Source organism: Lathamus discolor, chromosome 2 (assembly GCF_037157495.1).
Source record: "Lathamus discolor isolate bLatDis1 chromosome 2, bLatDis1.hap1, whole genome shotgun sequence".
NCBI lineage: Eukaryota > Metazoa > Chordata > Aves > Psittaciformes > Psittacidae > Lathamus > Lathamus discolor.
In genome coordinates this window covers 11,104,630-11,117,512 of record NC_088885.1, presented here as the reverse complement: position 1 = coordinate 11,117,512, position 12,883 = coordinate 11,104,630, and the positions used below count along the sequence as shown (strand labels likewise).

The 12,883-nt window shown below is 43.5% G+C and overlaps 1 long non-coding RNA gene across 9 annotated transcripts in view; it reads left to right on the top strand.

The window, feature by feature from the left end:
- Positions 1-12,883, top strand: part of LOC136007667 (uncharacterized) — a 282,089-nt gene that overhangs the window by 254,038 nt on the left and 15,168 nt on the right. For 2 of the 9 annotated variants that reach the window (XR_010609797.1, XR_010609800.1), the window contains one exon: positions 2,008-2,082. The exons of the other annotated variants lie outside the window; for them this stretch is intronic. This is a non-coding gene — a long non-coding RNA (uncharacterized LOC136007667). The remainder of the gene's footprint in view (positions 1-2,007; positions 2,083-12,883) is intronic. 9 annotated transcript variants of the gene reach the window in all.

The following is a 12,883-nucleotide window of genomic DNA, read 5'->3' as shown; positions in this document are numbered from 1 at the left end:
TGACATTCACAAGAATATGCCTTCTACAATTGTTAGAGATGCTTTTGTCTTGTCAACATGGGAAACGGCCTGGTTAAGCCCAGGCCTGGGAGGCAGTTGCAGATTAGGGAAATTATCTTTGGAGTGGTCTGTATTGGCCAATGTGAATTTGAAAAGGACAGTTTGCTCTTATTTTACCTTCTTTTTGGCCCCAGCTAAATAAAGAAAATATGTTGTAAATATTAGAGGTATCTACTTTCAGCTTTGAAGGCTTAAAAATTGATGATTTTTGATGATCTGGATAAAAAAAAAAAATTTGGGATTTCAATTTCGTGTAGGCTCCTTTGATGAAACATGAATAAAAACTGCTTTCTAAATGTTGTCCTTTGTGCAGAAAGACATTCCTGATTCTTTCAGCTGATCTGCATCGTTTGCAATTGCTAGCTGGTTGTCAAATAGAAGTCAGTAGGATGATGCTCTGCAACAGCATGGTGCAGGGGATGCCCTGAGGATGATAGCACACAATACACACCTACCTCCACAGCAGCTCTCTGTTCCGTGATAGTGGTACAGAGCAAGAGTAGTTCCACTGAATCACACTAGTGTAAGGCCAAGGCTTCAGCTGCACAGATAGGAAGTTTGAGGAGAGACGTGATGTGACCGCAGGGAGTGGAGCAAGATGCACTGTGAGAGCAACTGCTCCACCACTCTGGCTCTTCCTTCCATGCACAGTCACTCTGCCAGACTCTGGCCAGCCAGAGGAAATGGCCCTGCGTCATTTCTCTTTCATGAGTATCTGCTGGACCACATGATGTGTCAGAAAAGGCAGAAAAAGAGAAACTTGTTGACAGTGCATCAAAATGGGAATACGGTTGTTGAACCAGTGAAGTGGAAGTGTAGCACAAGGCACATCATGTGAGTGCATTAGCCATACTTGCAGTCATTTGGGCTCCCAAGCAGCTGTGCAATGCCAGGGGCCAGGGCACACACCTCTGCAGAGTTGCAGAAGGGGAAATACAACATTTGTTCTGCTTTTAACTACAGCTGATGTCAATAGAGTCACAATCAACACATGTGAAAGGAAAAGCTTTTTCGGTTTGGTTTTTGAATGTTCTAATCTCTTCCGTAGCTCTTTCACCAATGACCTGCCTTTGAATGTAGCATTCTGCTTACCCCAGAGCAATCCTTAATAATGTAATTTTTTCTATTATGTCAAGTGTTGCTAGAAATCTACTCCTCAGTAAGGACGAGCTGTGTGGAAGGCTTCAGCTCTTAGAGTTCAGCTGGTTTTAATTACCCACACAGATAAGTGTAGCCATTTATTTTCTTTGAACTGGAAAAGGTTGCTTTTCTATATTTAACCCCTAAAGATGGCCAAGTAATTCAAACGAAAGTCCTCACTCCAGAAAGAACCTATGAGGAGCAACCCCAGTTTCTCACGAGACAGGCTTTAACTCATACATACCTACTCAGTTCAGTCTGATTATATTAAGGTCAGGTTTTCATACCTCGGTAATAGCCATAATATCTGAGACTCATCCAGGAGGGCATTGAGCAACATGTCTTGCATTTGTCTTTTAAGATCACAGCAATGCTCGCACAGAGAGACACTAGTTAGTAGAATTCCTCACTGAGTAAGATGCTACTTGACATGTATAAGGGTGACAAGATCTGGTCCAAAACAAACATGTATGACCAATTTTCCGAAAGAGCTCAGCATGTTGCTATTAATGTCACAATGGGGAGAGGCTGCGTGCTAAGCACTTACAAAAATCTGGCCCTTGTTTGGATGTGAATGGGGGCTTAAGCTCTTTAGAAAATGTGGCTGCAATTGCGGGTGCTGAGTACTTAGGAAGCAGTGGTGGTCCTGAACCATGGCTGCCATTACTCTCTGATTTACACCCTTGTCAGCTATTGATTTTCAGCAGTTGCACCCTTCTGGAACTGGAGCAGCACAGTCAGGCTGCCGTCATTGATGAATTGGGTCACATATAGATAACTTTTTTATTTTATTTTAATTTTTTTAAGGAAATGTTTTTGAAATATTACCCTGTTTCCTGAATCCAGGCTGCTCCTGACCTCCTGCCAGCTCCCAGATTAAATGTAAGTCATTACGGAATGTTTTCCTCACATGGGAAAGACTGGAGTGGCTCGGTGTTAGTTTTGCCCTCCAACATTAATTCTAATTACCTCAAAATGCAAACATGTTTGAGTTTCCAGCAGATGACATTATTTTCTCTTTGACATCAGACATCAAAGAAAGAAAAATAAACATGGGACAGTGACAGCATTAGGCCTCTAGTCATTTTTCAGAAGGTTTTTCATGTTCTGTTCCAGACTGGTTCTTCTTTAAGGCTTGTCTCGGATATTAGGGAGGGGAAAGGTTTACAGACTCAGAGACTGATGAAGTCTTTTCCCTTCCAGCTCTCTTTAAATAAGAGGGGGGTGAGGGAAAGGAGTGGGACAGTCTGGTTTAGATCAGGGATGGAGTCTTGGTTTTTAGAGACACACAGACACCCCAATACTTGGGTTATTTTCTTGAAATTGTTTTAGCTTTTCTTGTGGATGTTCATGTCTGATACTGCTGCATTTAAAACTTGCAATAATTCAAAGAGAACAGAAGTTTGACAAATGTAGAATACTTTGCCTGTGCGTAGCAAACACAAGAACCTCAGAATTTTGCAGATATTTAGTATTTTTGAGACATCATTGTTCGGTCAGGTGTCACTGCTGACGAAAAATGATTTTGCCAGATATTCCCTCTACAGAGCACTGACCTTGCAGGTGTTGCAAGTCCATAAGGTTTGAAAATGGACCAACCGAGAGAGCTGCCTCTCCTTTTACTTGTCAGGGTTTGGGATGTGCTAGCCCATGGCTTTTGTGAAGTCCTGGCACTGACAGCTCCAGGTCAACCTTCATGCGTCCTGACACAATGCCAGGATCCTCTTGCCTGCACCCAGGCAAGTGGCCTGCTCCCACTTCTTCCCAGTTTTGTCCATGTTCCTGCGGTGACCCTGGAGCTCATGCTGGAGTTTTTCTCTGCATCTGAAAAATGGAACTAATACCACTGCTCATTCTGACTGAGACGATGGAGACAAGTAAAGGCTCTATGGCTAGAGACGTTGACTATAGAAAAGTCTATATAAGAAATCAAATCATGGGAAAATTACAAAAGTCTCTTCCCAGGGACTGGGATAGCAAGGTTATTGCAGGACATGGCTGAGATGCACTGTGCTGGCAGAGCTGTGCAGGAAAGCTTGGACAACACGTCTGTGCTACTTGCTCCTCACTTTCTTGGGCACTAACACTGACTCCTGAGTTTTAAAAAAAGGTCAGCTTGTGTTGGACACAGCAGCAGGAGCTGGTGCTGTGCAGTGCCCCTGTTCAGCGTGCTCCTTTCTTTCCCCAATGGAAAAATAGCTCCTTCAAATGCACAGGGCAAGGAGTACTTTTTTATAAGGCACACACGCACTTTAAAAGTGTATAAACAGATTCATTTTCAGTTAATAAATAACAATAAATAAATAAATGAGCACTGTGCTCTGCAGTTGTTGCCTGCGGTGTGAGCTCAAGCGTTTTGAAGTGTTCTCATTGGGACCACCACAAATGTTTGTAATAAAGCTGACTGGCAAAATCTTGGGCTGGAGCCTCTGGGATGCTCAGCCAGCTTCACACCCATCCTCCTGACCCATTTTCCCTTGATGCATGCCCAGGGCAGGCAGCAGATCCCCAGGGGCCCTGCAAGGGCTGTTGTTTGGGGTGGCTGGAATGGTGGGTATCAGCCAGCCCACCTCAGGCTGCCCATTCATCCTCACACTGAGACAGAAAGATGCAGTAAAATCATTTTTGCATCTCTCCTCTGTTCTTGCAGTAGTAGCATAGAGCCTGATGCTGTCGGACTGAAAATTTCCCAAGAGATTTTATTAGTCCTTCTGAGCAATACCCGGAAACTTCACTGGGACAATCCTTCTGCCAGAAAGTATTGCAAGAGGGACCATGGATTCCTTCGCAAAAGGTAGAGAGGAAATGACTGAGGAAGATGCTTTACCTTTCCAAAATCACCTACAGTGAGTCTGCTCACAGGAGACAACCTGAAGGGCTCTTTTGAACAAGAGAGCACTGAGAACCTGCCCTACAGAAGTCAGTGTTTCCATTTGGGCACTCAGAAATGAATGTGCTTAAAATCGAGCTTTGTACGGAAATTTGAACCAGCCTGAACGCTAATATTGGCAACAGCTCTGCATGTTAGCAGAGCAAACCAGCCTTCTTTGGGCAGTGCATCATTTGGGGATACGTTTTAAAATTAGATAACACAAATATTCATACAAATGGATTTGATTACTTTCTGTCTGTACAAGACCAGGTTTCTGTAAGGGAATGGACAGCTGCCTGAGGAGAAATGGAGGTGGAGTATGTGAGTATCCTTTTTTGCACACATCAGTGCATATTTGGTATATGAGGTGGTGCTTACACAGTTTTCCCTTGCCTGTTCAGGCAGACAGTTTTTAAAATGTGGCCTGTGGTGTTTCTGTTTCTTTGATGTTTTCAAATGAGATCTAGTTATTTTAACATGTCCATTATATCTAATTCTCTGCTAAGGCCATCTCAAGGCTTCAGAGGAAATATGGATCAGGTTTTGTTTTGTCCAGCCTATTTCACTCATCTCTAATTTAAAAGGGAGCCGTATCCTCTGGTAAAATGGCATTCACAACTTCATGTTTATGATGTGAGAGATCCTCTTGCTTCAGAAATGTACAGTCGTTTCTCTCCAGTTAGCAGAGAGTGTCCTAGCTGCTAGAAACAACATGCCAATGAAGTGTGGATGAGTTGTTCTTGTCTCTTCTGGATGCTGAGTGATGGATAATAGTGTTACATACACGCATTTAGAGTCATCCTGGTGCTTCACCCAAGATCATAAAATGAGACCAGTGGTACTAGAACAGGATTATACCTTCAGTGAAGTCTGAACCAGGCACTGCTGGGAGTCCACCAGTGGGAGCAAGCCTTACCCAAATCAGTTTGTGTTCAAGCTGTTGCTGTAAACAAGCTGCATGTTTTGCAGGATGTAAATCAATGGTGTACAGCACAGACTTGCTCCTAAGAGGTACCAGGCACCCCCAGCTCTTTGCTGGGTTCATTGCATGTACAGAGATTGCTCAATCATTCTTTAGGTCAAGTCCTCACTAAATTGTATCTGTAGCAACAAATTAAATGTACAAGGCTGTACAAAATGACGTACGTGTGTGATAAGTAGCAATGTGCCCATTAATATTGCGTGACTTGGTGGAAGAGAGGTTTTTCTAGTACAACTTCAGAAGTGCTTAGGACAACAAGATATTCTCTGTGGGAGCCGTCTACTTTCCACGTGGAAAATGCATGATGGGGTTTTGGGTAGAATTGGATATATTTTGCTGCTTTGAATTACTGTCTGGATGAGTCAAGCTATTTTTCGTCATGTCTGATCTCTGCGGTGCTGGCGAATGGTTGTTTCTGGGTGGACGGTACATTAAAGTTCCCGTTAACAGTCAGGTTCTCCTCAGCTGCAGATATTCGTCTTTTAGAATGAAAATAAGTATTTTTAAACTAATGCCTCTGTTATCAGTACCTGTTTGGCAGTTTCACTCTTTCTGGAGCATATGTCTGGATGGGAGTCAGAGCTTGTTTTGGAAGAGATGGCCTATTGCCATACCCCCTTGCTGTTTCTTTTAAAGCTGTCTGTAGTGCATCTTTCAGCTTTGTGGAGGGTTTTTTTTTTTTTTCCTCTCTCTGTTTCATGCCTAGCAGTGGTGCTTTATACATTCACTAAGGATATCTAGAAATAAAGATAAGGAATTGGGGAAACTGTAAATATCCTTATCTCTGTTGCTGGTGTAGGTAGAATGGGTACCCTGGAGAAAAATACTGTTTTGTATGAGGTAACAGCTGCCGTTGCTGTAGGTACTGAGTGAGGCTGTGCTGCAGTCATTAATCTTGTACTCCTGTAGCCTTTCACTAATGAGAAATAAAAGCAAGAACGTCCCTGGTCAGGGATTAGAAATGGAGACTGTGCCATTCAGGAGGGAAGATCCAAATCCACTAGTGATAGTAGCTGAGCTTGGTCTTGTCAGCTAACGCCGCTTAACAAGTAGTATCTCTTGCAGAGAAATAGTGTCTAGGTGTTTTCAGTAGTTGTGTTTTGGACAGGAAATGACCTTCACATGCATGTTCATATTAACCTGGGGGGCCGGGGGGAGTGCACTGTACAAAACAACCATCCCTTGCTGAATCTACTAGCACCCGGAACCTTATCTCAACTGTATGAATGCCAGTAGAGAGCTCCCGTCACAAGCTGGTTTATTACCCTGTCCATTATCACAGTGCAGGTAGTACACCAAGGAATGACTGCAATGGGAAAAATATTATTTAGGTATTTTCAAACATGATGTTGTATACTTGCTTGAAAGTTTAAGATCTACTGGAAAGAAAAACATACCTTCAAGCCCAAATATATATGAGACACATGAACGATGTGCTCTGTACTACCAATGTTCATATAGCGGTTGCTTGTTCGTGTCTGCCAAAGATTAAGCTGGCAAGATGTCTACAGGGACACCTAAAGAAGGCCTTCATAGCATGTTCAGTTCAAGATTAGCTCTTTGGGAAATGCCATGTAAGAAAGACAACAGGCAGTTTGGATCCTTGAGGTCCCTTCCAACCCAAAGCATTCTATGATTCTACGTGCAGCCTACTTGGTGACCCTGACATGGTAGTTTATACTCCAGCTTCCTACATTATGGCCAAGAGGAAAGCAGCATGGTTAGCAGTCGTGACAGTTGCTTACTTATTTAAACCTTTAAACTGGTATTCGGAAAAGGAAAGTGAGGCCAAGGTTTGCTAGACTGGATAAATTAAGGCTTCTACAGCTATGCTGTTAGGGGTTTCTAATTCTTTGATTTCAAATGCTTGTGAAAAACAAGAGTCTACTTCCATCTAGTTTTCAAATGTGATGAGCACTAAATAGCCCAGGTGAAACTGAGACCTCTCCTTCAGGCTGTTTATGTAAAACATCAACAGAAAGCTTCCTTGGTACATGTAAGGTTCCTTATGTTTGTCACTCTAGTCCTTCTCATAGCCTTTATTCCCACACATATTCCACATGTTTTTCAGTGCAAAGTGAATGCATGGACTTGATGATCTTAAATGTCTTTTCTAACCTAGTTGATTCTATGATTCTACCTGGTTATTGGGAGAGTGGGCAGCGTTTCATGGGAGAGGCATGTTATAATGAGAAGTTCAAGTGATTCACTGTGATTCAACAGCTGGTTCAATCAAACCAGCTGAAACTGCCTTCAGTACCATCCTGGACCAGATTTTTCAGAAGAATTCAGCAGCTTGGTAGCTAAGCCCTTTTGCAAAACATCTTGCCACTTATTGTCACAATAGAAGCTGCTGGATGCTGACCACTTCAGAGAAGCTGGACCAAACGCGAGATGCCAAGCACTTGAAACTCTGGCATTGAGCTCTGTGGAGAATTTGATCCATTATGTGCTGCTCCACTTCAAAGTGGGTAGCAGCTTGTGACAAGCGTACAGCATCACAGCAAATGTCACTTTTTGTGCAAACATTTAACCAACAGAAAGCAGCTTTTTAGCGTGATAGTAAATTTCACCCAAATTTCAGTTTGCTTTGATTTTTTTTCAAATTTTTTTAGGATTTTCACTGAATGGAAAAGACATACTGGGTTTGGGCCTTTCTGATGAAAATATTTACAAACTTTGACAGGGTAGCTTGGGGTGCGGGAATGGCAGAGGAAAGTGTTTCCTCACCAAGTCTTGTTTACTGTTTTCCTATAAAACAAAAAAGAACGTTATTAGGACAAGTTTAAAACCAGAAAGAGAGACAGATCCTATTTTTCTGAGATTTTTCTGTCGTTTTCTACACAGATTCATGTTTTAACTTTGGGAGAAGAGAATAGACATGCAGCTTCTCAAAGGAGAGAGGAAGAGAGTTTAGCACAGGCTAAGAGCTGCAGTTCAACTCTGCAGTCTGGGTTCAGACCCATCTCCAGCTTTCAGTATAATCTTTCTTTGGATACTCTTTTTTTTCTAAATCAAAACCAGGAATTATACAGCTGTTGAGATAAGAATAATTAAGAACAATGCATTTCCTTTTAAAGCTCCTCAAAGGATAACCTTTAATAAGATGAATTGAGCGTCTCATTCAGGCCACACACAAATGATGGCTCATATTTAGTAACAACATTTTTGGGGGCAAAGATAAGCAAATTTTGCTTAAGAACAGAGGGTGGTCTTTAAGCCTTGCATTTGTCAAAGAAACAAGCACTTTTTTATCTATTGAGTATAATCTTCCACAGCTCAAGAGGAATAATGTAGGAGGAGAGAAATTCAGGCAATGTATTTATGTTGGAGCACAAGCCTGAGCATTTGAACAGAGCATAAAGTTAAAAAGACAAAGGGCTATATTGTGGAAACCTCACTTGCACTTAGACACATGTGTGCTGACGCTCTTCCTTCTGTAGGTACTCAGCCTTGCAAATAAGTGCTGGGTGATCTGGGTGCCACAGAGCTAATCAGGATTCATAAGGAGACAGAAAATCAGTTTCTTACAGCTAACATTTCTGTTGCTTTTCTTGATGCCCTTTTCTTTCACTGCTGATCTGCATGGAGCATCAGCAACATCTCCACAGTGGAACTGAGCCTGCAGGATGCCGGGTGATCCCTGTGGTCTTCTGTTCTACCCCCAAACCTGCTGGGATCTGTGCCCTGTGGGTGCTTAGCACTGGATCCGGAAAGGCACAGTCAGACAAGGAAATAGGACCTACTCCTAGTACGTGGTCCCTCTTTTTGTGAACACCCGCTAAGTGAATAGCTTAGTTTGCTCTCATGCACACTAACTAGTGGGAATCCATAGCAAAGCAGTGAGGCTGCTCCTCAGCAGCCTTTGTGCAGGGTGATGGAGGGCAGAGCACAATCCAGTGCCGGTTCTCCATGCTCATGAAGCCGGCCCCATTTGGAAGAGTTCATGGGGGAAAGCCTTAATATGGAGAAGAGGCAAGACATAGTGCAAAACATGCTATTGACAGGTTCTCCTCCCCTCAAGACGTTTCACCTGAAAAAAGAGAAGTACCAGCTGGAGTTATAAATGATTCCAGCTCCTAATTGCCAAATGCTTCCCCTCTCCCCTTTGTATCTGTTACAGATGCATCATCCACATATGAACGTTTCCTGGAATTTGGTTCCAGAGATTTGAGCCTGTGAAGTTTTGGGGCCAGACTTACTCAAATGGAACTCCCAGGGAGCAGAAATTGCTTCTCTGTTTAAATCAAGAGGCTTATCAGGGAATGCTGAATGGTTTTTTTTACAGCTGAAAGTCAAAAGATCTGACCAGTCTTCTCCTTGCTATTTGCTGCATAGCTTTCGAATTAAAAATATAAAAAAATACCCAAAACCAACAAAAAACCCACTCTTTCCAGTCCCCCAGGAAGAGACAGCCAAGTCTGTTCCTGTCACCACCCTTCTAATTACTGGAAAGACCCCACTTGGCTGGAAAGATCAATGCAGGATTGTTTTACACCAGCCCAGATATTTTGCCTGCTTAAGCAGAATCTAAAAGAGTAATAGAGTGATCCATTAGCCAATCAAAGAACATTCAATCAAGCAGTGCTCTGCATTTATCCAGCATTTTTTTATGAGCAGCAATTAAGCATTCATTGATTACAAGCATTAATTAGGTCTAATCACATGCCTGCAAATGAGGTGTTATGAAAACATGAAAACGAACCCTGTGTTTTAAAATGGGGTTTGGTGGTGAAGAAGGAGATAGGCATCTCATGGGATTCTCAGGAGCCGCTCACGCACAAAATCCATAAAGAGAAGGTACTCATCACCCGGCAAGAATCAGGCACCGCTGCTCCATTCCAGGCAGGGCTGTCAGACATTAAAGCCTCTGAGTTTGTTTTTTTGCTTAATTCCCGACCACTACTCCCTATTACTCCATTATATTGAAAGAGAGCGCAACAGGGGAGAACAGGCAAGTGAGCCGGAGGCCTGGCAGCACTGAGATCAGTGGCGCAGCCGCCCCAGCCAAGGACCACACACTGAACGGGGAAGTGTCGGTCAGGAGTAACTCAAAGCCCTTATAGAGTTTGCCAGGCTCTGTAGGGTTACCTGATGTGATTTTCCTGTCATTTTTAATCCAAGGGTTGGGTTTTTCCCACCTTTTTTTTTTTTTTTCCCCTAAGGTAATTCAATTTACACGTGTGCTTAAATTTATTTAATAGCTTTTAGCTAAAGGCGAGGTCACTGGGTTGTGCCTTAGGATGAGTAGTAGTTTACAAAAGCTCTGCTAGCAATTCTACCTGCCTGTTCTTTCTGTACCTACTGGGTTGGTATTTGATGTAAACGTAGCACAAATATAAGACAATATCAAAACACATAAAAGAGTTTTTCTCTCCCAAGCCTGGTCCGGCTTTTCACAACCTCAACCTTCTTGTTTTTCACACTCCTCCATTACACTCTAATTTCCATTGTTTTATCTTACCCAGCTCTTTCTGTCCCTTCCCTCAGCAGGACACACAGAAAAAAAAAAGCAACAGGCAAAGCCTTCATTTTGCAGTGTTGCAAAATTGGGTGGGTTCATAGGAAAACATCAAAAAAAATAAACCCCAAAAAGGAAACTCAATCCTTTCTCCCAGCACCCGTGGCTTGATTCCAGGGCTGAGAGAAGATTGCAAGATTGCATTCGCAAGGACTAGCATGAACACCTGGCTGCAGGGCTGCAGGGCTGCCAGATTGCTCCCAGGGAAGAGCATCAATCATGAGTGGAGCCTGGATCCTCCACACATCATGCACACACACAGCTTTATGCACTTGGACAGTGTCATTGGTGTCCCTACGCCTATTCTTCCGCTCATTAGAAGGGCGAGCAGGTGGGGATACCCAACGTGGTTGCATGAGTAAAATCAGTAGGCATGTAAACCCAGCAACAGCACAGTACGGATCACATTCCTGTCCCAGTCCAGCCTGCTCCAGCCTCCTTCCATGGATGGGGGTGGAAAGTCGATGGTCCAACTGACACTTGCTCAAAGGCATTCAAAATGGTTTGCGCCCAGCATAATTTACATGCCTCCCTTCCTTTGCATGATACAGCAATCCTTTCGGCACGCAGATGGGAAAGCTCACAGCCCTAATGTCACTGCTTGCTGCATATTCCAAAAGGCCTACTTAAAAGAATATTGCTTTGGCCTTGACTTTTTCCTTGCCAGCATAAATGAGGAGGAAGGTCGGGGGTGTACCACCACTGTAGACCAGAACGTACAGCCCAGTATGCGGTGGGAAGGCAATCCCTCAACAGGGGTGATAATGATTATGATGGGGTATATCGCAATTAGGATACCGGAAACAGAGCCTTTCAGCAGAGACAGTGCTGCATTAGCTCCAGCATTAAAGTGGTTGCAGTATATGACAGTAATTTAAGAGGGAAGGGAAATCTGGGCACCAAATGGTACGGCAAAGGACCTTTTAAAGCCTGTGAGCTGTGATGATGTGCAAATGGCAGAACACAGATGCTGACATCCTTGTAATGTTGCAAGGAGGCTCAGGCCAGAATAGGTCCAGATACACAGCTGACCTCTTACTCCTGGAGGTGGTCCCACCCTGGACTCATGGGTAAGGCGATGGGCAAAGCAGATCACAGAAGACCTTGCCAGTGCTGCTACTATTGCTCAATGGATGAAATGTTTGGGAAATGCATGCTGTTTCTTGGCATGGTAAGTAGGGTGGCAGCATCTGAGTCTCCGCTTTCTTCTGTCAGTGTTTAATGACTCCACAGGTCTCAGTGGAGTTGCCTCCATGTAAAACTGGCACATCAGCAAGCCAAAGCAGGCCTCAACATCTGTAAAGCTGGATAGGTTCACAAGGATTTAATTCCCTCTAAAGTATGTACAAATCACATGGGATGACACTGCCTAATTCCCCACATTTCTACATAGCACGGTATTGTCACTATTCACTGGGAAAGAATTTCATATTTGCATTTTCCCTAGTGCAGTAATACTGACATTGCTCATCTTCTCCTAACACACATTACGCTAACTTTGGCAAAGAAGGCCCAGGTTTTCCTTATAGCATTGTACTTTTTATGAGGCTCCTAGCCCTGGTTCTGTCACCTCAGTGGAGAGTAATTGCACCTAACCATATGCACTTGAAAATCTGAAATAAAAGCAAACAGGGTTTTGCCTATGGAAATCATAAAGCTGCAGGCCAGACTGAAGTTATACATGCAAATGCCTATTGGTAAAATGCCACCAAGTAAAACATGCATTTGAGAGCAGATCAGCATCATGCAGTGGATGCCTGGGTTACTGACTCCACCACCAGCTCCAAAGCCTGGAGTAACTCAGAACCACTGGGGACCAGGACTTCTTGTACTGGGTGCAGTACTGGTAATCTGGCTTTTCTTTCAAGAGTCACACTAGTCTTACCATACTGATCCATGCTGAGCAGAGGTACCCCCTCAGTTGTCTGCACCATGTGCCACTAAGGGCGTTAAGTCTTGCTCTGAGGGTACAAGTCTGGTTTTTCCTGAAGAGACAAGTACATTTTTAGTGTTTAACTTAGGAAGGTGTGTGTCCAGGCAGCCTCAGGAGAGGAGGGGTTGTGCAGGAAGTGGGATAAACTTTGCTTTTTACTTAGGTGACAGATTAGCTCAAACACAAGAGCAGTGTCGCATTTTAAATGCCCCAGGGTGTCCTTCTAAGTGCCAGCAGAGGGCATATCCCAGCCCCGAGGCTGAGGTTCTGCCAGGTACCCCAGAAGTGCCACAAGCCCATGCTAAGGCAGCTAAATCTACTTACATGGATTTCACCCTGCAAAGGCATTACTTAGGTGTTGAAGAAACAAGTGGG